The 27,036-nt window shown below is 47.4% G+C and overlaps 1 protein-coding gene across 3 annotated transcripts in view; it reads left to right on the forward strand.

Moving 5' to 3' along the window:
• The window catches only part of LOC142560192 (uncharacterized), a 174,794-nt gene that overhangs the window by 67,931 nt on the left and 79,827 nt on the right, over positions 1 to 27,036 (forward strand). Inside the window, exon 1 of one of the 3 annotated variants that reach the window (XM_075672103.1) lies at positions 4,996 to 5,453. The exons of the other annotated variants lie outside the window; for them this stretch is intronic. The gene's annotated coding sequence lies outside the window, so the exon portion shown is untranslated. Of the gene's footprint in view, positions 1 to 4,995; positions 5,454 to 27,036 lie in introns of those variants that run through there. 3 annotated transcript variants of the gene reach the window in all.

Consider the following 27,036-nt stretch of genomic DNA (forward strand, 5'->3'; position numbering starts at 1 on the left):
TACGCCGGGAGTAATGCTTGAAATGTTTTCGGGGTGGTGGTCTTCAGCTATACAACGAAATGCTTTTGTAGCGGTAGGGATTTCCAACGAACTTCCGTACCAGTAGCTTTGTGCACCTTGTCCAGGTGGGAAACTTTGTATCGATCGTTCGATCTATCTACCTATCGATTGATTGATTGATTGATTGATTGATTGATTGATTGATTGATTGATTGATTGATTGATTGATTGATTGATTCTTCGGATATACTCTAACAACGTGAGTGTTCTTGGTTCTGAATTTGAGTACACGGCGCGTTAGGGAAGCGAACGCTCGACTCCGTTCTCAGCAGCGGAACACTATAGCTATATTGAGCTATCGCGATAATTTCCGACTAGCCTATACTCGTACGGTGACTTGGAAAGCAGTGGAAAACAGTCATCGGCAGTGCACGTGTTTTTGCCTTTCTCGAACAGTAATTGTTGTGCGAACGTCGCTGGTGACGATCATGGATTGCCAGAGGTCCAGTTTGGCTGCTGGTTCCTAAATGCAGCGCTCTATTGGGAACTCGGTTTAACGTTGCAGCAAGCGGCGTCAGCACAATGTGCAGACAAAAATGAAACAAAGCGTCACTCAAGCACAAAGGAGTCGCCAACGTAGCCCTCCCCCTATATCCCTATAGAGTTTATTCCGGGTCACGACGGAATCGAAAACGTAACCTTAAAAAAGATTTAACAGCATTTTGAGAAACCTTGTCCATATGCAAGTGCACCTTTTTCCCCTTAGGCAATTGCATTGTGGAACCACTTACACAGGTTGGTTATTGCTTCAGATGAAGTCTGGGCTTTTGAACACGCTATGGGCATGTAGTACCACGAATCTGATTCTTAGTTCCTTTTAGTAAATTGACTGTTTTCTATAGATTAGTGTTTCTTTAGATGTGCTTCTTGCATCTTTATTTTGCCCTCCCTGCAATGACTTGCAGTCGGGGGTTGACAGCCAGTATTAAATAAATAAATAAAAACATTTCGTCGTTTATTTTGCATGCCTTACTTTTTTTAATGCTAACACTAGGTATGTTTAGGTCAGGAATGGCATGCGCTTTATCAGCATGGCGCAGCATTCCTAACAGGAAAGTATTAGCTCAGCGCTTAAGAAAGAAAAATTGCATCCTGATGTTTTACATGCGAAAACCACCATCTTGACTATGAGGTACGCTGTAGTGGGTGACTCCGGATCAAACTTGACCACCGAGGTTTCTCTAACGGGCAACTAAATCTAAGTACAGCAGCATTTTTGGAAAAAAAAAAAAGAGAAATATTTCGACCCCATCGAAATGTGGCCTCCGCAGTTGGGATCTAACCGGCGATCTCGAGCTCAGCAAGACAGTGCCTTAGCAGTCACTCGGCACGTTTTTGAAAGATTCTGACCGTGACCACTAATCTACCGTGGCCGGCCAGTGCGTTAAAGGGAGCCAGTGCATTCAAGATAGACAACGATTACCGCGTTGGAGACAGGATAAGCCTCAGACGGTGCAAGGATTGTTTCGGCGCACGTTCTCTAACCTGATGGCTGCTGGCATTGTTTTGCGCGTTACGACGCAAATCGAGCCGCACGAAAATTATTCTAGCGTGTAAGTACGTAGCGTAATATTTCAATATAGATCAACAGTGCCCATCGCTCTTTGTGCTGTCTTTACTGCGTGAGTGTCGGATTCGTGATTAAAATCCCAACGTTTCTTCCAATTCCGCCGGCCTCTCTATCTCGGACCAGATCGGAAGCCACACAAGTTGTTCTTATCTGCCACCTTCGCGCTTCTTATACTGAACTCGTGACGTTACTTCATATCTTACACGATTACCATTTTCCCCGCATAGTCACGTGGCAGCCTTCATCACTGTGTATTGCCCCAAATTTCCTTGCTTTGGTTTCCATTTTGATGTTTTCGAACGAATAGAAACGCTGTTACACTAGCTCCACAGTCATTGCATCGTGTTTCACTCTTAACCGGTATAATAATGAAATCTAGCTGACGTTGTTTGTTGGCGACGGCAGGAAAAGCCAGCGGTTTTCCGCGAAGTCGTCTGGAAACGAGGATGCGTTCAGTCTACGTACTTTACAGAGAGAACGCGTCCCTCGGAAACGTTACTTCCTTCATCCTAGCAGCGCGGACCCGGCTTTCGAAACACACGGCACACCACGCATCCCGACATCGCAGAAGCAGCCATGCCGGCTCCCTGGAAAGAAAGCAGACACCCCAACCCCCCTACGCAGGCAGGTCCGAAACGTCGCTTCGGTAGTAGGATCACGCATCAAAACAACGCTGGTGTCCGGGTGCGTATGTGTAGGTCCCTCGAAGTGACCAGAAAAGAAAAAAAAAGAAAAAAAAAAAGCTCGGAGAATCGCGACCCGCAAGCGGAGAAGGACCCCTGCATTCTGCTACCACTAAGTCTTCCCTCCTTCCTAAGTACGTGTGTAAGGGTGAGGGAGAAGAAAAAAAAGTGCTTGACTGTTCCCGATCGAGAAATTGAAGGGGGGGGGGGGGGCGGCGGGCAGACCAGCTCGATCTTTGCCGGGACCAAAGTTGGAAGATACGAAAAAGCTGACTCTTTCGTTACTTCGCCGCCAAACCTCGGCGCGTAAAGCACAGCCAACACTCAGCCACGCACGCACACACGCACTCGCAAGCACGGCAATCGTTTGGGGCCATCGACCCAATTCTATAGATGACGGCAGCTCACAAGCCCACCCGTGACCACCAATACCACTAACCCCACACCGGCCTCAAAGAAAAAAAGAAGTCCAGCAAAAACACACATGCACTTGAGCCGGCTGTCGTTTCGTATTTATTCTCTCCCCCCTCCCTTACAACCAACGGCGGCGGACGTGACAGGTTACCCGGCCTTTGATCCCTCCCGTACTCGCGCGCACAACGTGATCGCAGCAGAAACTGTATCAAGTCCAACTTTCGGGACAAGACTCGCTCCTAAAACGAAGAGCCCCCCTCACTGAGTCGGCCGTATAGCCGCCGTATACGTTCTTCTCTTCCTTCTGGTACTGCGCGCCGGGTTCCAGTTTCAAAAAAGGCGTCGTCTGCTACTTACCTCCTTTCTTATTGTGCTTTCATAAAGACCTACACTCCTATCTCCCCTGACACCACCCTAATCTTTGCCTTCAATCTGCCTGCCTCCTTTTGATCCCCCACCCTCTTTTTTGTTCGTTTTTGGTATTTTTTTGTTGCAGAGACAACAGCTCCTTTTAACGCCTCCGTCAAAATAAGCAGACGGATTTAGGAACGAACAACACTTCTGTCCCCGTTCTGCGTCTGCTGTTCATGATTCAATCGGCACACCATTGAAACCTTTTCTGTATCGAAACCTCCTTTTTTTTTTTTAAATTGTGCCTCCATAGAGTCCTTCACTCCTATCTCACTGACACCAACCTAATCCGTGCCGGCAGTCGGTCTCCTCCTCTTCTGTCCGTTGATTCTTCTTTATGAAAAGGCAATAGCTTGTGCTGACAGCTCCGTCAGAATAAGCAGACGGATTTGAGGAGATCTCATGCACTTCTGTTCTCTCTCCGTTCCTTCCGTGCTCTCCCCTGATCCAATTGGCCTCGTCACATAAATATTTATATATGCTGTCTTATATGCCACATGCACGTTTTCTTGTGTTTCACGTACCATTCTTGGTTATCTTCTCATCATTTAGTTTTATTAGCGCTATATATTTGCGCAAGAATACCAGTACGATACGCCTGTAAAATTACTGAATGCCGTACAGAAAACTGATTACAGAAAACGGGCCTTAAATCTGATTCTGCATCGTCATTTGAAGCTAATTTTGATGACGTACACAGCAGGACATTGGATTACTCCTTGTCGTAAAACAGTCGAATTGTACCTCTAGCCCCAAATCTAATCTAACCATTCCAACGAGTTCTTTATAGCCTTCGATTGAGTTTTGCTTCCGTTAGCGCCCATTCTGCTACTCGAAAACCCCTGTTACGACTATTAAACGACTTATGCCCTACGATTAGTAGACGAGTTAGTTGTTACGATTGTTAGATGGAGCTCAGGGTTAATAAAGTTATCGGTTACGAGTATTAGATGGGCTTGTTAACAGTTACTAGTAGATGAGTTATCGGTTACAATTATTAGATGAGTTATATGTTGCTATTAGGTGATTTACTGGTTACGAATGCTAGACGACTTATTGTAAAAGCGTCAGTTTTTGCAAAGGTTATCGACTTAAGGTTGCGAAGGAAATAGCGATCAATGAGCTGTGCAATAAAGGTGTCCATAGTTCCCTTTCGAAACGCTCCCGAATGCGCAAATTTTGGTGCGTCAAGGTGTTTATTGACAGGGTACGTAAGGAGTGAGAGGTCGAACTCGATGCAGTAGTCAAAACCCTGCGAGCAGTCAGAACCGGCCCCGTGCGTAAAGCGCTGGTGATACGCCTGACTGACAGGCACTTGGTTACATTTCATACGCTGGATATGCGCCGGGCTAACCGGCGCTTCTGCTTCGTTGCAGATGCTTATCTTAGGAACTTGTCGGACTCATTAAAAAGTTTGTTTCAGAGGTAAAGAACTAAACTTGTGAATAAATTGTGAATAATTCGAAGATAGATACTGTACTTAAATATCTGCAGCGGTTGAGCAAAATTAGCACGGCTTCGTTCCCTCTGAATTTAGACAAAAAAATTATTGGAATTTAGCCCCATCTTAGTACCGCTTCCTCTTAATAGGAGCGTGTCGAGCGGCGAGTCAGGCGAGGATGTACGCGGTGGCCGAACGGCGCGAGCGAAAACTCATAAAAGAAAACGGGTTTCTGCTTCGACCCGTTCCAAGTGCGCCACTCTCTTTTGCGCTTCATTTTTGTTTTCCACTCCCTGACGCGTGCGATAAGGTGACACCAATGTTAGGCAGTTCCCACTCCTCGTCTGGCAACCCCGCGTTAGCCTCCTCCTCTCGCGTTTTCTCGTTTCTCCCCTCCCCAATCGCTCGGAGCAGACGACAGCCTCTCGGCCGCGAGCAGACGACGCTCCGCGCTCGGTGCCTTTGCTTGCGTGTGTGTGCTACGCTTATCCTGTGGGACGGCGACGGCTTAAACACGGACGTTGTGAGAAGTTCATCATCTTTAGCCCACCGCTGAAGAAAAGGAAAAAGGCTCTTAACTACTCCCGTTTTAGTTCCAGACGAAGTTCCGGAGGACGTCTGCAAACGTTTATAATCCCGGAACTACAGTTTCTCGAGCGACCAGTTGCTCCGTGAGGAGTGAATTCGTCTCGGAAGACCGGGCATCTCGACGTCGAATGTGAACTGTGCATTTTTTTTTGTGCCGTGATGACAGGAGTTGTGCTCGGCCATCGAAGTGCGAGGATTTGACGGCGAAGTGTTAGTTTTGTCAGCTGAGCTCGGCGAGGCCATCGTTTGGATACCTGGCAGGCATCCGGAGGAACCTTGACTCGAGGTTGGTGGAAACCTGCGCACTTCTTAAACCAGCGCAACCCTACCGGAAGGAAATTGGCCATAAACAAGGGTTGACGTGAAATGGAAGGAAAAATTTGCTCTGTAATTGGGAATGGAGGACGAGAGCAACAAGTTGCGCGTTACGGACCTGTTGTTTATTCCTATGCCACATAGATAATCCGAATTCTGTACACGTTTCATTTTTTCATCTACTTTCGGAAATATAAGAAAGCACAAATGTCGATTTCATTTTTTTAGAAAGATTATGGCGTAAGGCTTCTCGTTTTCAATGTTTCCACCGCGTAAAAACTCGACAGGAGAGTTCAAGAAATAACAGAGTTTTTTTTTTTTTTTTTTTTTGCGACCTCCAGACATCAGACGAAAGATCAGACGTCGGAGCGCGGCGCATTGGAAAAGGCCTCTAATGGTTGTCGTGGCAGACAATATCTTTCCACTGATATCTTCGGCCGGAAGGTCTCCAGAAAACTGCGTTGCGTTCTAATTGCGCAAATCAATATTGAGGTGCTGGCTTGACAGATATCGTATCTCAACGATTCTAGGTCGGCTGTTGAGGGTCAACGGGCCAAGTAAACACCGTATAGGAAGCTCGGTGTGATAAGGAATCTATACGTGAAACCAGTGGCGTAGCTAGGTCGTCTGGAACCCGGGGCCCTTAGCTCTCCTGTAACCCCCCTTCCCCCGGGTGTAGTCTAGGAAGGCGCAGGTATCGACAATTTTCGGGTGTCTTCAGACGTATATGACACCCCCCACCCCCCTACTGGCCCCGTGCACCCGGGGCCCACGGCCCCCCGGCCCCCCCTGTTGCTACGCCACTGCGTGAAACCGTTATTCAGTGCGAGAACAAACCTCCAATCTGACGTTATTGGGAATATTTGATTGATTCGTCCTACGCGCCTCGTGGAAAACCGAGCTTTATTAAGCGCCATTCTGAAATGACTGTAATTACGCCGACTTATGAAAGTAGTTTAGTCATTCGGGGTATGACGGCGCGATCTGAGCGGTAATTGCGATCGTGCCAAATGCTGTGTATTAGCATACGGTTGTCGACGTAAGGATAGTAGGTGGGCTTTTGCGCCAGAGACGACTGAAAATACCTTTTGTTTTGAATTGTAATCAGCCCACCTATCTTACAGTTCTAGGATATTGACCTAATTTGCTATGAGAGGTAGAGACTTGGGCATGTAGGTAGTACATGTTAAAATACATATAGACGTATCGGCAGTTCACAAATTCATGTTGACAATTCACACTTGACTAGCTAACGTTTAACAATTGTTAGTAGGTGCAATAATCACTCGGTGTGTGCTGACGTTTTTGTATTGCCCAGTAATTTATTGGTTCATTTTGTTATGCATGAGGCCTCTTGAGAGTCTATCCAGATTTCGTTTGTATTCGAATCGAAGCTCCCTTATTTTTTAGCTGAATTTGCTCCTTGTGTCTGCTATTAGAGCCGACAGTACTTGTATATAGTCTTGATAGTCATTGCTGACAAACCTTTCAATTATAAACTAGGATCGATTTTTTAATAACTTGTGAATACATGTTTAGGCGTGACATGTCCGCACATCAGCAAATGGCTGACTGATTGATTTAATTATGTCGACAGATTTGGTAGAATGTCCCAGAGCAATTGCTAGGCCAAGGGGGCTTGGGATTAACCTTTAACCGCCTGGAAGTTCTTTACCGTGAGCCTAAATGGTGAATACAGAGTCCTCCATTGCATCCTGGCACCCGTGACAATGAGGCCGCCACGACAGCGACTCGAACCGGCGACACCGTTCTCATCAGCAGAACGCGACTGCCGTTGAACCGCCTCAGCACGTGATGACTGCAGGACTGAAGAGTAGTTTTGTCATGACGAACTTCGTCAGTGCTGTAACGGGAAAAAAATTCGCAGAGGAAAGCGACGTGGTCTATCCAGCAACTTTTCGGTCGAAACGTTCTGAACGTGCGGAGCGCATTAGGCGATGTGGCAAAGTAAGCCCAACGTATTGCAATAGAGATCAGGTATTTGTGAAGAAGATAAGTATAGAAATTTTCTTGGGCGCTTCGGTCATTCATGTTTAGAGAGGACGCGATAAAATATAATAACAAAAAAAAAAAAACCTTGCCAATAAGTAAGGCGCACATGAACACACATAACGAAAGCGAAACTGGCAACTTAATAGCCTGACGTGTTTTACGTGATCCTATAACGAAATCATTGAAAAGACACGTAAAGCTTTCTGTTTATCTTTCTGTTTATGAAATATATATATATATATATTTGTGAGACAGCAAAAAGAATACGATGTATACCGACACGCTTGAGACCTTCACTGAGTATTATGGAGGCCCGTGCCTCGATAATATCTCGCGTAAGCTTTGCAGGAGCTGGACTTATATGACGCACATTGATCAATACATGGCACATCCAGTCATGATTTGACAGGCTTTTAATGATTAGATATACAACGCCAAATGCTGCGGAAGAAAACATGCCTTTGCAAGGCAAAAAAAAAAAAAAAGCTTCTGTCATTGGCGTACCCGATGATACAGCGGAATCTGGACGAGGGGCTTTCCTTTATGGCGCTGGCTGTTGTACACGTTCCGTACACCGCCGTAATTGCCGAAACACGGGACAGCAGATTGTCAACATCGTTCGCGCAGAACCCTGAATTGACGTCGTTCTTTAAGTTTGTTTGTTAATATGAACTGCAGGTCTCCAGGGCTACAATTGACGCAGTTTAGTATGTACCAGGGAATGAGTTTGACCTTCCAGTGTACTTTAACAAGAAACCACGGCGCACGAAAGTTTTTGGCGACCCGTGTAATTGAACGGAATGGAGTCATCGCCGTGGCCGTGACTCGTATCCGCCACAGCAGGCATCTCCCGCAGAGTGGAACAGTTCCGCATGGCGTCGTTGCCCGCGTTAGCGAAAACAATCTTTGCAAGGGAAAAATCTTCGTATTGCGCACACTGCGATAAGAACCACAACGATGTTGTGCGATCATTTTCTTTACTGCGCAGTAATAGCAACTTCCTGTGAAACAGAACAGCAACGATTTTCTGTGATCACTTTATTTTTTTTTCCTGCGCAGCAATATCAACGTCCTTTGAAACAGGAATTGTTCTGTACAGGACGCGTCAGTCTTGACTCGACTGACTTTTCCCGACGCTTCTTTTCTAAGACACTCATTTTACCTCCCCGAAGAGTTTCCTTTTGACTGTGGTAACCATTCCCATGCAGATCGCGTGATTAACAATGTGAATCCATAATTTCACAGATCCGGGGGCAGTTCATTCATTGTAGACGACCTGCAGAAATTCGCTCACTATATGTTTCACATCTTCCTCCTCTTATCATCGTCATCCATAATGCGCCTTTTCCTTTTCTCTTTTCCTCTTCTCCTTCCCCCCACATAGAGTAGCTGGCTAGAGAAATGTGCCTCAGGCCGACCTCTCTACATTTCGTATCATTAAACCTTTCTCTCTATCTCTTTGGGACAGCATGCGTAGACATCGTGTGCGTAATTCCATAGCCTTTTCACAGAGTGGTTGCATAAATTTGTTCAATGAATGTTGCACAAATTTAGCTCAACACTGAAACTAAAGTCTAATGAACGCTGCTGCCGCATGTTCGAGGTTGCGGTGCACCCCGCAGAGATTTTGCGCCCGTGTTACAGGGTCCCTGTGCATATATTTATGTAAGTTCTCGCTCACATAGCTGCTTCTTGAAAAATTGTCGTGGCCCACGTTCAACGACGTGGACGCAGAATGTGCGTGGTGCCCCATGCAGAAGCTAACGTCCGACAACAGATCAATCTCCAGTTCCGCTGCACTTTTTTTATGGCATTCAAATGCATCATGACATGTTCGCGCTGCGTAGTAAGCTTAATACCTCAACAAAGAAACAGAAAGCCGAAATACTACTACCCGCAGAGAAAAATTGGAACTACATCGTCACCTTTATTTCTGCCCATGAAGAGTATATATACATTTGTCTATGAGGTCAATACACTGTCTATAGGCACATTCTACAGACTCACTGGTGGAACAGCTAGGCCAATCGCGCCAAACTGCGCCAAAACGACATTTTAGCGGAATATTGCGCCGAGCCTGCGCCAAAGCATGCATAAAAGCGAAGCCCTACTTCCGTCGATGCTTCGCCGCTATAAAAACTGAAATCAAAACCAGCAGTACGCTGTCATCATCATCACAAGAACAAGAAGGGGTCCGTCAATAGAGTTTCCCGCTCTATAGTGAGAAACTATATGGGCTTATCGGACTCATCCGATTCATCATTCGCGCGTTTTTCTCCGACGGACGTGCTATGTAGTGCCCCTCACGGTACCGTCTTGCTGGCGCTTTATTTCGGTGTTCATCGAACCCGTGTGCTGCCGCGTAGTTTGCCGAAGGAGGATGTCACCTTCTAGGATTAAAGGTACTTTTTCGATCAGTCAATATTTGCATGGTATATATTAAGCACACGTGCTTTGAACCCTGCGCCAGAAGTGCTTGCTGCTGCGCCAAATCGGATTTTTGCCTGCGCCGAAAGGTGAAATGGCTGTTCACCCCTGTAGACTGCTCTGTAGACAGTCGAATGGCTAATTACTTTACGCTTTTTATCAACTGCTGTCTATAGAATGTTTATGGAGAAATCATGTAAATTAGGCTATGCTCTGTACGCAGTCTCAGGGCTTATGACGCTATGCCTTTGACACAAATATCTAGGATCTCTATAAACATTTTTTATAATTATCGTGTTGCACTTTCTATAGACTATTTATACACAAATCCCACTGAATGGCATATATAGACGATTTGTAGACTCGAAATCCATTTTTGTAAGGGTACGCATGTAATGATACGTAATGCTATTCGAATTAAAGATTCATTACTATAGTAATTAGTTATGATTGGTTTAATGAGTAATTGCGTAGGTGTGCATTAGAGTTGAAGTATCGCTCCAGTGACTGTTCGAGTGTCAGCAGTGGTTCTAAGGGCTTTTGCTTTGTTTACAGCACTTAAATCACCATTTTAGGTTCTTCGACTCAGCGTACCATATATGACAGACACACTGAGTACTTGCGGGGTTAAAACAGAAAGAATAAAAGTAGAACCGTGTTGGAAACTTGAGACCATGCAGATTAGTAGCTCTTTTGAGGCTGGCCGCACTACAACTTTTGACGACCCACATATCAACAAACCCTCGGAATTAACGTGCCATCTGACGTACTATTTCTATGCTTTCTATGCTGCGAAACTGAAAATCGGTGATCTGCTAGAAGTAAACGCTGTGTATGTGCTCCCATGTGCATTCGGCCTGCAAACTTTGCAGCAACTGGGTATCACGAGAAATTGGAAATCTCAGTCTGAAATGTGTGTAGTTAACTGGCTATGTGGTGCCCAAGAAAGCTGCTATGTGCATATGAAAACTTCGATGCTTAATATGCGCAGGTTTTGTGTGAATTTAGTTTTCACGCAAGTACCGTGTCCCGTGAAATTTCCTCGCCGACCGCGCCCCTTGTGTGTATCTCTCTGTGCTGGCGTTAAGAGGAGTTTTGAATATGAGCTACGAAGACCATACATCGGTGTCTGCCATGTCGCACCCGGGCTTCGCCGAAACATCGCTTTCACTGCGAAGCAGTGCATCTACGAAATGCTTCCAGACGAGGGCGACGTTGTCCGTTTAGCGTGTCGTACGTAATCGACCTTCCTACCTTTCAGTATCAGCATTTCCTCCGTGTTTCCATTTCTGTCCTTTCAGTCGCCCCGGGACAGAACGCGCTGCCCTAAAGACGTCGCGCGCGCCTTCGTGCCCTTCGCCGATGACGTCACCGACTTCCGGCGTCCTCTATTGGCCGCTGGCGACGCTTGTCCTTGGGCGCCGCTGAAGTCCTCGGCACAAACCAAGCTCGTTAGTATGCGCACTCGTGTCGGCTATAAGGAGTCCCTTCTCCTCCCCTCTCTCTCTCTCTCTCTCTCTTCTTTTTTCTCTTTCTTTATTGCCGTTGTTTCGGTGTCAGCGTGATTGCACGCTTGATCATGACCGCCGCAGCGGCCGCACGTTTTGCGAAATCCGGGACAGAGCAAAGGAAAAGGTCGACGCCATCTTTATTTCTGTTTTCCCGCGCCGTCCCTCCCCCGCGATGCACGCGCACGCTCCCGGTCTTCTGCGGCTGCTGCTGCTAAGTTGGCGCGCGCGAAAAATATATCCTGTTTTATGACCTCTCGTGCTGTCCGCGATGGCAAACAGTTCGCCCCCCTTTCTTCTTGTCTTCTGTTCAAATCTGGAACCACATCTCGCGTGGGCAAGCTTTTTGGCACGTGACTTTCCAGACGCGAGCCGCGCGTGGTGCGTAGCAGACGATGGCGGCGCAGAAGACGAATCGAAGTCGGTCACGGATCCAACTAGCGGCGCCGCTAAATCCGCGTGTGAAAGCCGTGTGATAACTGCCAGACGCGATGACGTATCGACTATGGTGCGCCGAAGAAAGTGGTGCTAAGTCTGGGTAGCGTTTATGCTATAGTTTTCACCCGACGTCACGGATGCAGCTTCTCACGGGGCTAGTAACCCAACATGGCGGCCACGATGACGTTAGTGCACCGCAATATCGTGCCTACATTGCGTTCTTTTTTGACGGCGACCGTTTTGCACCTAGTTATCACCGTTATCGTTTTGTCGTACGACGCATAGACGCGCCTATCATGCTCTCACGTTTCTTGCTCACGCAGCTTCTCGACATTCTAGTACCCCAAGATGGCGGCCATGATGACGTCAGTACAAACCACATATAGACAAACAGGCATCACGTGAACGAAAGCAGACGACGATCGTTGATACTTCTTCGTTACTAGGTGATTCGAACAATAATCCTTGCAAACTATGATTTTTTAAAGTTTGCCATGCGTCCATTGGTACATGGACGTCCGTCCCCATCCCAGTTGCGTGGAATGAGACTGCAGCGCCGCCGCAGCTTCGTGACCTCATCTATAGCGTAAAAAATTCAATACTAGAGATAACTACAGCGCTATAGTGTTTACGGGAGCTAAAAATATTATGGTTCCGCCAGCATGGGAATGACAGACATAGATGGATTTGCATAAACTTCATCCTTCTGCGTGCTTTCAAAAGGCCTTGCGACTTTGAAAATCGTTCATTTCCAACAAAATAGGAACAAATCAAATGCAGCTATTTTCCCTGTGCTTAAAAACACATTGCCTTGTCGAGTAGAAATTGCGTAGAAACTAGGAAAGACTAAGCGTAAAAGACAATGCCCCAAGAACGTGGAAAGCCGCAACTGCAAATATTGGACGAATACATCTGCACAATTTCTCGTTACTGTGGTAGCTTTGCGATCGCCAGCACCAGACTTCCCACTAGAAATTTTTTGTAGGAAACTTTATGATCTATACTCCCTTAGTCTTTCGGACACGCTGAATAAACGAACGTCGTGCGTCGCGATCGCCTGGTTTGTCAATATAAAGCGCACTACAGCATGTAAGGCCACGTTCCGTGCGAGTGGGTATATTGTTTGCCATATTTTCCATCGTCGTCTGCCGACTGTTATCGGTAACAGCAGACGACGCAGCCGCGTGTAAGTTGCACATAAATATCCTATCTCTGTATTGCATTACGGAGGCTCCATAGCTCACGCTGGTCTGTGCGCGTGTCGCAGAAACCAGACGACCGAAGCGAACGCATTCCATGGCACGCGCTCGGGAGCAAGACGATCGACGACAAGCGCTGAAGTTGCGGACGACCTTTTCTCTTTTTTTTTCCCCGACTCGCTTTTAGTTCTCGCTGTCTCGGCACCCGGACGCGGCTTGATAGCTTGAACAGCTTATGGCGAAACTGTCGTCTCCGAGAGCTTGCGTTCGCCGTTGGTGCCGTGTTGATACGCTACTTGCATGGTGTGCAAATATAGCTTACGATTTGCTTTCTCTAGCCAAAAGTACGCTCGCGGCTTGTTTCGAAACCATCTGCTAAGAGCAAAGTGACGCAAGCCGTTGCTGCGCAATACTTTTATCCGCCTACGCCTCTTGCTTTAGCGTTCGGTGCATATTTGTATCAGCGCATCCTACTTTGGATCTGACACACTGGCTTGCAGACGACACTTTTCATGAGTTTTTTTTTCTATCTCTCCTTTCTCTCCCCCCCCCCCTTTCCTTTTTCGCCGGTTCCGCCGTATCGTCTGTAGTTCATTCCCTACCCCCTGTGCAGCGCGGTTGAGGTGTCCTCTGCTGAGAGACAGTTACTGCGCTGCACTTTACCCCAACTTCTCCTTCCCATCAACAAGAATCTCCTTCTCTCTCTCTGTAGATCTTCCGAGATCGGTTTGGCACGCGTTGCTGCTGCGCACGCCTCGCAATCTCAAAACACATGGTCGTTGTTATCGTGTAGCTGTATGGCGAAAGAACACTCCGCTCTCTTCAATGAAGCTGCCGGTTATCTTCCACGGTAGCATTACTGAATATATGCCGTGGCTTCTCGGTTATCTCGCCAAAGTCCTCCGCTGACGTGGCTCTCGCTTTGTTGTCCGTTCTGGATAACTGTGCCATCAACGTGTTGATATTTTTCCATATACCTGTCTCCTATCGCGCACGATTGCCCTACGCCATCTTCCAGAGAATGGACATCCCGTTTGGCTGTCGCGATAAGATATTTCGCTTCTTTTTTTCCAGATCGCGCTCAGCGTTTGTTGTCAGTTGTACGAGGGCAAATTTCGACACAGCCATTTTCCTGTACAATTGGCCCCTTGGCGTGGAAAGCGCGTGTCCTGTACTGCGTGAATACGTTCGAATTACAGCTGGTTAGTTTCCTGTAACTATAATATTTGGGGTTTTACGTGCCAAAACCACTTTCTGATTATGAGGCACGCCGTAGTGGAGGACTCCGGAAATTTTGACCACCTGGGGTTCTTTAACGTGCACCTAAATCTAAGCACACGGGTGTTTTCGCATTTCGCCCCCATCGAAATGCGGCCGCCGTGGCCGGGATTCGATCCCGCGACTTCGTGCTCAGCAGCCTCCTGTAACTATGGGTTCGATCACAATCACTTGGGACGCGGAGGGTGTACGTGCTTCTGAGTGTTGCGGTGATATTTACGAGCGCGTGCGCCAGATCATACGCTGCCATGGGGGCAGCAGCGTTTCGCGCACTCCGCTACGAAGAACTGTGAATGTATACACGAGAATAGGTTTATGTAGTCTATAAACATCTTACACAGGTGCGATCGGTTGCCATATTATTATATTATATTATGGGGTTTTACGTGCCAAAACCACTTCCAGATTATGAGGCACGCCGTAGTGAAGGACTCCGGAAATTTCGACCACCTGGGGTTCTTTAATGTGCACCTAAATCTAAGTACACGGGTGTTTTCGCATTTCGCCCCCATCGAAATGCGGCCGCCGTGGCCGGGATTCGATCCCGCGACCTCGTGCTCAGCAGCCTAACACCATAGCCACTGAGCAACCACGGCGGGTACGGTTGCCATATGCATTTGTTTCTTTGGTCTATATGCATGATATTTTGCCTGAGGTGTGGGGGGAGGAGGAGAAGGAGGAAATAAAGAGAGAAGGCAAGGGTGTTAACCAGAAATGCGTCTGGTTGGCTACCCTACTCTCGGGGACAGAAAATAGGGAATAGAAAGGTAAGGCAGAGAGAAGGAGCGGAGGGGAGGAAAGCCGCGGTGAGCTCGCGCACGAACGCGGAGTGCCCGAGCGAGTCAAAGACGTTCAAATAGGCCATTCGCCCTCAAGAAAGACAGAAGGGCCTTCATAGCTTTGTGGGCCGACGAGCGATGGGGACGGTCTTCAAGTAGCACCCGCACAGACAACGGCCGATAGTCCGGACGTCGCAATACGATATATAATGTTTCTCTTTCCGACTGAAATCTATGATCGACAATGGCGCTATACATGTTCGGTGTTCTCTTCCACGGTGTATGGAAATGAACCTATATATGGACTATGGCCTTATCTATCTTATCTATGATCTTATAAAACATATAGGCTATAGACAATACATATGCTGTAGACGCTCTGTAAGCAATATCCGTGGACACCTTGCAGAGTTCATTATAAACGCCAGGAGTCTGTAGCATTCTTGTAGTTCGGCTCAGTAAATTTTTGTAAGGACAGAGTGGGGATTAGTCTTTGATTGGCGTCCTACACACACTTTCAAGCACACTGAGCGCTCTGTACGACTGTGTTCGGGTCTGTATGCCTACAGTCGGCAGCACATGCAGCGCAACAGTGCATGCGCCCTACCTTCATCACGTTACGCCTAACTGCTTATGGAGAGCCTCAAAGACACGCCAGTATATAACTTGCGCACCGCCATATCATTCACATTAATTGGACTGCTCACGAGAAGGAACGTTTCCCACGCCACTCATGAGCGAAAAAATTGGTCACGTTGCTCAGAAAACACCGCGTATACACGGCTGTCCATGCGTTGCCGAATGCATATATTCGTCCTCCATTGTTTTGCGCCCATCCGCTACCTGTGGCGCGCATCGCTCATCTGTTTGACCCCGTATTTGCAGACGCGCCTCCATTGCTTCAACCTCTACCCCCATTATAACGCCGTCGTCTGCATTTCAATCGCTCGCGTACAGCCGTCATCATCCACTTCTGCTCGGCTCCCCTCTCGGTCTTCTGTTTTTCTCACGGCACTCACACCGGTTTGTCCGTCTGCTCTTCTCTCGTCTGCTTCGAATCATTTTAATTTTCCCCCTCTGGAACTCCCCCGCCGAAGAGGCGAGCGCGATCGCTCAAGGGATACCGCGTCATCGCTCATCGGCCTTCGTGTCTTCAGCAAACTCCGTTTCGCGCTTCGTCTGTTCCGTCTGCTTCATGACATGAAAGCACGGAGCGAGGGCGCGTCCAGACGACGCAAGAAAAGCAGCAAACACCGAGGCGGCTTTGTACGTGGCTTCGACTACGTCTTTGTCTCGGTCATTCGGTGCTGCTTCTGGCCGCATGCTCTCGGCGCCGCGCGTCCTGTTCCATTTATAGAGCTGGCAGCTCTGGGTTGTCCGGTGGCTGTTGGGACCTGTCATCTCTCCTGGCTTTCTTATATAGAACAGTGGCTTTTGTTGTCCCAGTTTATGGCTTTTTTTGCTTGACCGGCTACTATCGCGCGCGCGTCTGTTGAAGACACGAAGCGTGTCAAACGGAACGCGAACATCTCTCCATTCGTGTAAACTGTTCGTGTGCGCATCAGATTGTCATCATTTGTTAACCCGTTTTACTTGCAGCGCCATGATGCTTGCAACCAATTTTGTTTGCTTGAGTGCGTGTGTGTGTGCGTGCGTGTGTTTCTTCTTTTTTTCAATCTCGGTAAGATTACCCGACATACTGGAAATACTAGAAGCTATTTAGTTTCGATCATAGCTCCAAATCGATGGTTGCACACAACATGAGTGATTATATAATGGGTGTATCATAATAAGCGAACAAACAATGACACCAAAAACAACATGGGGGAAATTACTTGTACTTAGTAAATGAAATAACGAAACGACAAATTAATGGAAATGAAAGTGAAAAAAAAAACTTGCCGCAGGTGGAGAACGTTCCCACAACCTTCGCAAAATCGGGCCCCTCGGTTAACCCCCTTCTCGTTTATTTTATGGGTACATATATGTGCTCGTTTCTGCAACGGAGCGTTCTTAATTCAAAGTATAACTTTCGAGGATACATAACTACTCGAAATAATTTCCTGAGTGCGATAAACAAACGAACATCGTTTAAAATTCGCGTGGGCGCTGAACATGGTATTTAAACAATGCCGCTAAAAACGTGTACGCATTTTTTTTTTTTTTTACTTTGAACGTATTTCTCTGGAAAGGTTTGTCAACTACTTAGCACTACTCATTCCTTTATGATACCGAACCTGTTTTGCGAGTACATGTGCCTGAAACGCGGAAGTTGACGAAGACGTCAAAGAGACACTACGAACTCGTTTTTTTTAAATGCTGAGCTTATCGCCCACGGGCTTTGAATGTGCATCCTGACCCACTGTAACCACCGCAGTTGAACTGAGAGCGTGTGCAGCTGCTGCAGAGAGAGAGAGAGAGAGAGAGAGAGAGAGAAGGGAAGACGGAAAGGCAGGGAGGTTAACCAGACTGAGTCCAGTTTGCTACCCTACATGTGGGGAAGGGAATGCGGAGTGAAAGAGAGAGAGAGAACTTAGGTGTAGGATGTCTATAGTCGGGCACTCAAGTCTGTTGCCCTCAGGTAACGAAAAAAGCGCTCGAACTGCTTTCTGGGCGCTCTGTATTGAACGCATAACTTTCGAACTGATAAATTTCTGGTAGAAGAATAGTGCGATGCGAGGTGCAATATGCGCTTAAGATCCGCAGTTCCTGGCGTTGTGCAAGGGCCGTCCTCTCGGCTAGGAGTGTCTGAAGGCGCAGTATTGACGTGACTCGTGTAGCACACAGTCCTTGCCAGTCAAAGGCGAGAGAGGAGGTTTTAGGTCGGGGTCAACTACGACTTCTCTATTCAGGTGCTCCTCCCTTCGCATAAGTGTGCGGACCAGGGATTGCGTGATTAAGTGATTTCTTTTTTCCTCCGCCTGTGAACGTGACTTGAGATTGAAGACTCCAATCCAAACTTGACATTGAAAACTTTATGAGGTTTGACGCACTTAAAAGAACAAGATCTAGCGATGATAGGGAGCAGATTTTAATTAAAGTCGATGAAAAAAAATGACACAAACAAACAATATTAACAGAAAATGAAGCATTAAGTTTACAATTCCTTCTCTCGGGAATAATAGACGATATCTAAATTCTGTAAAATTCGTCATCTAATGGGCTTGATATGATAGCGCAGGGACGCTGCCTATATAATTACTGCCTGCAATTATTTTAGATCTGTGGAGAAGTGTGTGTAAGTAGACAACGCTCAGTACTCGTATAGATCTTGCAATATGTGTGTTACGGGGCAATTAGCTTATGAACGGTGGTTATCTGACATGATTATTTTTTTACCCACCGCACATGACGTTGCTTGAGTGCTGGGCCGGAATTATTTGGGGACCTTTGGGAACAGTGATACGTGTGATAACCTTACCGCTTAAGAAATTTAACCAGCTGCTCTTAACAATAAGTCCCATAAAGGTGAAACCGATATTTCTGCAACGAGTGCAGGTCGTCCTTAATATGTCTGCCGAGAGCCTCTAGGCTCCGAAAGTCTAATTCTGTAATGATGTCCATTTGAAACACTCGCAACACACACTGCAGCCCGTTTCACAGTATAATAAGCAAAGTGACACCTAATCGGAAGCCTCGCGTGATGTTTTGACACCCGCGATTGATTGATTGATTGATTGATTGATTGATTGATTGATTGATTGATTGATTGATTGATTGATTGATTGCCATTAGCTTCCCTCAGCAACGCACGGACTGCGAGAGGCACTTTAACGAAGGGTGCCGGTTTAATTACCACGCCGTAGTTGAATGTGCATCGATACCTGAATACGCTAGGCTAGATTTCCTCCGATTCGCCTCCATCAAAATCAAGAAGGTTAAAAAAAAAATAATTCTGGAGTGTAGATGGTGCCCTGTAATTGAAGCTGGCCGCCACCATCTTGCTCGGGGAATCGATTAACGTTAGGATGTGGCGGAGTAGAGGAAGCGCTGTCTTCTCGCTTTCAGCCGCTTCGAAACGGCCAGTTTCGCCATGATACTTGATGTGTCGGTCCGTGTCACTCGTTTTAGAATCAAAATTTAACGTCTTGACAACTTTTTATGGGAGGTCACGATGTGACGAGTGAAACCTCCTTGATTGAAACACTGCGGGAGCGTCCGGAAACTCCACCCACAGCCTCGCCGTTCAGTCGCGTACGTCACAACGCCGTGTAGTCGCCGAGACCCCGCCGCCGAACTGTCCCGGGTGTACATAACAGACGCGGCAGCACGCCCGCGCTATCGCACACAGCGTCTCTCGCTTCGGTGAGTGTCCGTTACGCGTCGCCTCGTCTTGACTGGGCTGGCACACGGCCGGGCGGGTGCGCACGCAAAATGGACCGCTGTCGTATGGAAGAGGGAGCCACGAGAGAAGCGTTTATCACGTTCTCGCCGGCCACCGCTCTCGGTCGTCGGGAGGGGGTTGGCCCTGTTTCGCCGTTCGATGGCACGACAAGACACGCGCAACCGTCGTTGCGGCGGGCGTAAATATGCGAACGGGGACGACGGGCTCGCCGCTCACCGGCTTGCCTGCCGGCCCGCTCGCGAGTGCGAGCCAGAAGCCAAGCCATCTGGCGAGCCGCATCCAGACAGACGGCGGCGCCACCCACGGGGATCCTCACTAAACTTAATATATAGAGAGAGCTCTGGCATTGTGATTGTGCGGGTGCCACGGGAATTGTGGGCAGTAAGCGTGAATTTGTGTAATATCTGTGCTTGTGGCTTCAGAAGTTCTTGTGGCTTTGTTTTGCTACGCTTCATATGCTTTATTGACCTAAATTTCTAGGCAGTCACGTTTTTCCAAACGCAGAAGACCATAAGACACGGCGCACATGCGCGGTGATTGCGAATACAGGTGCCCTTGTAACGCAATGTTTCGTTGGAAATTATCAGTAACGCGTAATAACAGAGCCATTTGAAACCGTAAGGATGAAGTTTAGGCAAATTCATGCGCTAATCATGATTCCCATGCTGGATCAAGCGTCAGAGTTCCTTCCATAATTGCTTTCTTTTTTTTTTTTTGTAAGAAACTCATGCCACTAAGCTCGGTTGCAGCCATAAGGTTCTGGAGAACAGACAACACGTAGCTTGCGATATGCGCGGACACGGAGCAACCCACTGCTGCTCATTAAAACACTCGGTCTCCTAACTGGTTGGTGCGTTCTCTCGTTTTCACGACTGCGCAGTTTTTTCGTGCCTTTTTTTTCCCCTTTCTGTGTGTGACAAAGGCACAGGAAAGGGAGGGGGGGTTGCACGGCGATGCCATCTCCCTGGATGCGAGAATGCAGTTAACTAGAAGTAACACCCGAACAAGAGAGTGTAAAAGAGGAAAACGTAGAACAAAGAAAAGTTAAGGGAAAGAAAGATCGCTCGGCCTCTGCAGGATACGACATAATGCAGAAACGAAACTAAGGGAAGTGGCTATCCGTCTGCGTTTAACAGGAGACAGCACTAAGTCTTACACACGCCCATAGACAGGTCGTTTTAGGGCAGACGTAAGATACATCGAGAACAAGAAACAAAATGGCAACGACGACTGTAAGAGAAGGCACCGTCGTCTGCAATGCATTCTTCTGCAAAAAAATGAGGCAAAGTGGCGGCGCCGGTGAGCCAAGAAGTCGTCTTCTGCCACGCCTTGCTGTAACAGGAGACAGCAGCACCGGGTCGCTTCAGCGTTAAACAAAAGCAGACGGACGAGAAAAAAAAAAGAAGTACGCAATACTAAATGACGGCGACGTTGAGCCAACGGGTCGCCGTCGTCTGCCAGTGATGCGTGCATCGTCTGCATATGTGGACGCAGAGGGCGCTCGCGTGGTTTGTGGCGGCAACCGGTGCCACTGAACAAGTCGGTCGAGCGTGATCATAGCCTCGGGAAGTCCATGCAGCGTACGCCAAGGCGCGGAATAAATATAGAAAGGCAGTATTGAGATCGCCGCTGCTCTGTGCGGTCTCGGTGTTTGTTGGCGCTGGTGATTTCTCGTTGTCCTGTTTCTGCCAACGGAACAAACACGACTTCAGCCTGACGCGTAAGAAGAATACTTTAGAGAAGAGGATGTGATGTGGTCGTGGGTATGACAGTGTCGTGCCATTCGCTTGCGTATACTCTGGCGTCCGATTCGACTGTCCATCTCGTAGCGCACCTTGGGAGTATACGGGTGGTATCCAAGAGGCAGAGAAGGAACCGGGCAGGGCGAATTATAAGGTCGCGATATTGAGTTCGTGGCGCCATCCAAGGGCTGCCTTCCCAGAAGCGCATCTTCGTCGCTGCTGTAATAAACTATTAAGCCGCTAAAGATAGTCTTAATACGTTGATGTGCGACGCGTAACGTCGTAATCTTGCTGCGTCTCAAAGCGTTAGTTTGCGCGAGGGTAGGATGAATAAAGTTGTTCTCTCGCGCCATCCATGCTTCTGTATAGTGTGTTTGCGGTGCGCAAAAGAGTAACGTGAATAACATTCTCCCTACGTTGATCGCGATAATTTTGCGTAATAAAGAAAAGAAAACTCGTCTGAGGCCTAATGGGTGGAGCATCGGGCTGCTGGCCTGGAGGACCCGGGTCGAAAATGGCTCGATGACGATCGCTTGACGGTGAAGATGATGGTACGACGGCGATGGCGACGACTGTGGCATGACGAGTGATTCATTGTGTTCAGACGAAAAAAAAAAGAAGGTTACCAAATGTTTCGTTGCAACCTGATTCGAAGAAAGTGTTTTAATCGCACCATCATACTCGGAATGCTCTTGAGAAGCCCGAAACAAGGTTAAGCAGGAACAAATTACAAAGTGCCTCCTATGAGTCAAAGAAAGATTCGCATGAGTTGTGAAAAAGGCAGAAAACTTCGGCAGTTCTGAAACTTTAGAAGAGGGACAAAAAAGCCTGAGTGGGAGAGAACTCACGCGTAACGCTTGGAGTCACGCTTAGCCGAGGCGGGCAAAGCATACAGGCGGCGGAGATGGCGCTTCGCTTCGCGAGTCTGTCAGGTGCACGGTAGAGAGCAAACAGAGCCGAGCGTTGAAGCGATGCAGACAGAAAAGACCGACAAGGAAAAATAAATGTAAATTTACAAGCAAAAAGGACACACCTAAGTAAAACCATAGAGTACAGAAAAAATACACAGAATAATGAAGAAATAAAAATAGAAAGGTAAGTGGCCGTGAGGTGGTAGGGAACGAAAGAAAGAAGCAAAAGTAATGAAAAAAAAAGAAAAAGAATGAAACACGATGACGGGGGAATCAAGCACCTGGGGAAATCTCGGCGGCTGAGCCAATTCTCGCGGCTCCGTGAAAGTCGAGCGTTGCGTCGTATTACGGTGATTATAGCGCCGCCGAGCGTGAAGCGAGCAAGAAGGAAAGAAGCCACTCAAAGAGGTGAGGCTATACGCGAAGAGGCATCGATGCCTATGTCTCTTGTGCGTCAACAGAGACCTTAGCGTACTATCTGCTGGAATAGTGTTTCATTCCTATAGCGCAAGAAGAAAACCTGAAAGACAGCTGTAATATCAAAGGCTGTTTTCCCGGCCGTTCCCGGCAAATGCACACTCGTCTGATCGCTCCTCCATTTTAGTGCGGTTGCAATTACGTGGACACTGCAGGCGCACTTTTTGCCGTCGCCGTTGTCGTGATGTTCCGTATAAAGTCCAAATGTGATTACACCGTCACCGCGCGCCGTATGCTGTATGTGCGAGTGAAAGCGTGCGCGGTAAGCCGACGATCACGGCGCAATTTCGCGCGCGCAAGCAAGGGGGGAGCGGGGTGTGGGGTGGGGGCGTTGTACTCTGGCAGCAACTGCTAACTGGCGTGGTAGCTCGGGCAGTCTTGAAAGCAATCTGCGTTGGGTGTAGAGTCTAGGGTGCAGTCGTATGGTGCAGCTTTGTGCGTGCTGTGTTTTCGCCGGTCAATTTGCAGGGAAGCAATAGACAACACGTAGGTCACTTCGCTCGCTGCTGCGGCCGCACTTCCTCACGCCAGCGTTTTGACAGCAAGTGTCCGCGGTCATCGACTGTGATGTTTTCATGTTTACCTTTGCGTGCCAACACGATGCTTGCTAATTTAGTTAATAAGTGTGTTTACAAGTTTATTCGGACGATTAAACTACTATACTTACTTTGTATTGCTCTCTACTAATTCCTTATCGCTATAGATTCTTCGCCCGCCTGACAAAACTGTCTTTTTTCGTTAACCCGTTAATTAGTTACCCCGCAGGGAACCTTTCATTGCGCCTCTACGGAGAAACTCCACAGCGTGATAACGGGACGATGCAGTAGCGCTGTCGTCAGCGTACCAGTCTGTCGTCTCTGTCTCCTTCCTGTGACGTGTGTGCGTGACCCTTTGAGCGGAGTAATCAGCACCGTTAAGAGGAAGCTTTAGCTCGGGGCCCAACTCCGACGCGACCTATTCAAATACATGTAAAACGCATAAACGGTTTTCTGAGATAACCACTGGGCCGATTTTAATGAAATTTGTTGTATTTGGGAGAGAAAGTTAAATTCTATTGACTGTTGGTAGCAGAATTTCGATTTAGGGCTTTAATTTTGTTACAAGATTTTTCAAAAATTCGAAAGTTAAATAAAATAGAAGCACCAAATTTACAAATTAATAATTATCCACCAAGAGCAGATATCGCGATTCTGTAAACGGCATCTATTGGATCATTGAAAGCGGACAAATTATATATGCCAATTTATATCTTACGTGAATTCATTGCGTTGTCTAGAAGGGTTGTGCAAAAGATGTATTTCCATTTACTAAATTTGTTGAGACTCATGTGTGACACAGCAGTTTTGTCCGCTTTAGATGTACTATTAGATGCAAATCACAGAATTGTGATATCTTTATTGCGGAGTTACGTAGTTGTAAACTTGATAGTTTCGTTTTCAGAAAATTAGCGGTTTTTGCCCATTTTTAATAAAAAATTGATGATTTAAACAAAACATTTGACACCAACAGTCACTAGATCTTAACGTTTTTACCCGGCCGCGGCGGCCGCATTTCAATAGGGCCGAAATGCAAGAATGCCCGTGTCCCATGCATTGAGGGCACGTTAAAGATCCACTGGTGGTCGAAACTAATCTGGAGTCCCCCACTATGGCGTGCCTCATAACCGAATCGTGGTTTTGGCACGCAAAACCCCAGAATTCAATTAAAAAAAAGCTTGCACCCTTTGGAACTCATCCTGTCCCGCAATGATAATCGTCATCCGTCTCGCGTGTCTTTCCAATCTTTAACAAGGCGCGGCCGCTAGTTCCAGGTCATGAACGGCATGCATGCACGTTATCAACGTGGCAATGCATTTTTGATAGAAAAGTAACGAGCGCAGTGGGTTTTCGAGAAATGAAACGCAAGCAAGGCAGATTACGATTATTGTTGTGCTTCAAGATAAGCCCCGAAGGTTGCAAAACTTTTTATGTGAGCGAGTGTTGTGCTGAATATTGTCGCTAAGAGACTTTGCTTGTCGATCGAAAAGCATGGGGGTGTTCATATGCTACTTGGAGTTCTGCTAGACGCTAAGTGCACTAAAGTTCACAGTATTACGGCCCTAGAGTTCAAGCTGTGCTGACGCGACCTCTAGTGCTCGAGAGAACGCTCGAGACCGAGCAGACGACATATTCATAGGAACAAACGCTCATTCTGCTACCAGGCTCGACCCCCTCCCCCAAATTCTGGTGCAGCGCCATGTTATAGTGGAGCGGTGTGTAGACGCTTTTCTGCTCTATACGTAGCCACAGTTCCTAGCTGTGTTGACAAACACGCAACCCGCTTTCTTTAAGACCGAGCAGCTCTCACGCCGCGCCGCGCCTCCGCCAGAGGTCGCCGCGTTAGTGAGGGTGTTCTCTATACCGTACGGTTCCTGTACAGGATATGTTAAGGCGTGTTTCGTACAGCCGCGATGCCTGGCAAGGTTCGACCGGACCATCGCGTCACGGAGAAACGTGACTCCGTCCGTACGTGCCTTATAGGCTTTCGCGTTGTTAAGACTTTGCAGAGGACGACGCACGCGCGATATAACGCCATAGCATGTGGCACGATCCGAGTTGCCTACCGCTAACCATAACAGCAGCGCCGTGATGTTCGTCTCGTTCACTCTTCGAAGCTATTGCCGGTGGTTTTCTTTCTCTCGAACTATGTGCCCCCTTGCCAATTGAACGGCCAAAGGAGAAGTTTGCCTGGGCGACCTCTCGGTCGGAATTACCCGTTAGGTTTCCCACCAAAATCACTGGAGCGAGACTCTGGCGCCGCTGACTGTGGTGTCTATGGAGCCAGGGTCTCATCGCGCACCGCCTATATATGCGCGACGTCGATCCACCCCTGCTGCAGCGCTTATCTCCAAGCGAGCGTTTTAATGCATTAGCATTGGTGGTATCAAAGGTGGAAAGAGGTGTATGGATGTACAAGTGTGGGAAGCCGGTCATGTGGTAGACGTAGAAAGGGGATGGCAGAGCTTAGAACGAGTATATATAATGTACGAGAAGAAAGGAAAAAAAAAGAAACCCAAGCGCCCCATTCATATTAGTCAAATCATAAAGACCCAACGAAAAATGGCACGAAGGGGAACAAAATGACCCGACGCGTAGGGGAAAATATTCGTAATTCTTAATTCAAGCAAAGAAACTATAAATGATAGTGGGTGCAGAAACAACTGATTGCAGGTGGAATGCGAAAGCCACGTGTTTACATTAAGTAGTTGATTGCGCAGCTTAGATGCCTTCGGGAAGCATGCGAGGGTTTATTGACCAGTTCGCTTCGCCCAATATGCTCACGTATACGGGATGCCTGCGGTAGTTAGGGCGTTTTACAATCACCGCCGTGGCCTTGAGTGGTGGCGCTGGCTAACACTCCTAGAGTTAGTCTTAGTGGAGAGACATAAATACCCCAGAAAGTGGATGGAATAACACGCAAGAAATGGTATGAGTGTCTAATAGACACATGTAAGCCGTTATGTGTATTTAGGGTGTAAATTATTTTGCAGTGTGGCTTGCTGCGTCGCACCATGTCGCGCCCGCCTAGAGAGAGAACATCGTCCGATGAAGCTCGGCGCAACGCTTAAACTTTTCTAGGCTTCATTTTTCGTACGAAAATGACTATTTAAAAAATCTGTATACCACTATTAGGCGTCAGGAGCAGAATGTTGATGCATAGAGTAATCGTCTCTTCATGTTTGAGATTGTGAAAACTGCTTTTCTTTATTTCGATAGTGTCTTTTTTCAATTCTCGATATTTTAAGACTGTGTGATGGTTTGGTTTCTGCTTGTTCCGTTCATTTCGTCGCTTCGGCTTTGAGTTGTACAAAGCGCTTAATTTAGTGCCAACAAACTGTATACATGCGCATGAGCAGAAAAAACAGCCTAGCATTTTAGCAGCCTTTCGACTTTTAAGCCGTTTTGTTTCAGAAATGCCCGACTTTCACTGTCTTGCAAGCTGGTTTTAATTGCAATCTTGGCAGCGTTCGACGCCTCATTTGGGCCGTCGAGAAGCGGTGTTTCCTCAAACTCACTTTCACTGCAGCAGACGCGTCTGTTCATCACGTCGCGTTCACTCGCTCGTTCTAATGACGAAAACGTAAGCAATTATTCCATACTCCTTTTCCTCAAGGTCCGTGTTTTTTAATTGGTGTTTATTTATCGTCACTGTAAATGAGTGGTGGAACAGCTGCACCAATTGCGCCAAATTGCGCCTAGAGTGACCCCTTGGGCCATCCTGCGCCAAAACGGCATTTTAGCGGAAGATTGCGCCGAGCCTGCGCCAAAGCATACGTAAGAGCGAAGCCCTCCTTCTGTCGATGCTTCGCAGCTAGCAAAACTTGAATCAAAACTAACATCACGCTATCATCATCATCATGATCATATCATCATCATCATCATCATTATGGTTCCTTGC

The sequence above is a fragment of the Dermacentor variabilis genome, chromosome 10 (assembly GCF_050947875.1).
Source record: "Dermacentor variabilis isolate Ectoservices chromosome 10, ASM5094787v1, whole genome shotgun sequence".
NCBI classification, from domain to species: domain Eukaryota; kingdom Metazoa; phylum Arthropoda; class Arachnida; order Ixodida; family Ixodidae; genus Dermacentor; species Dermacentor variabilis.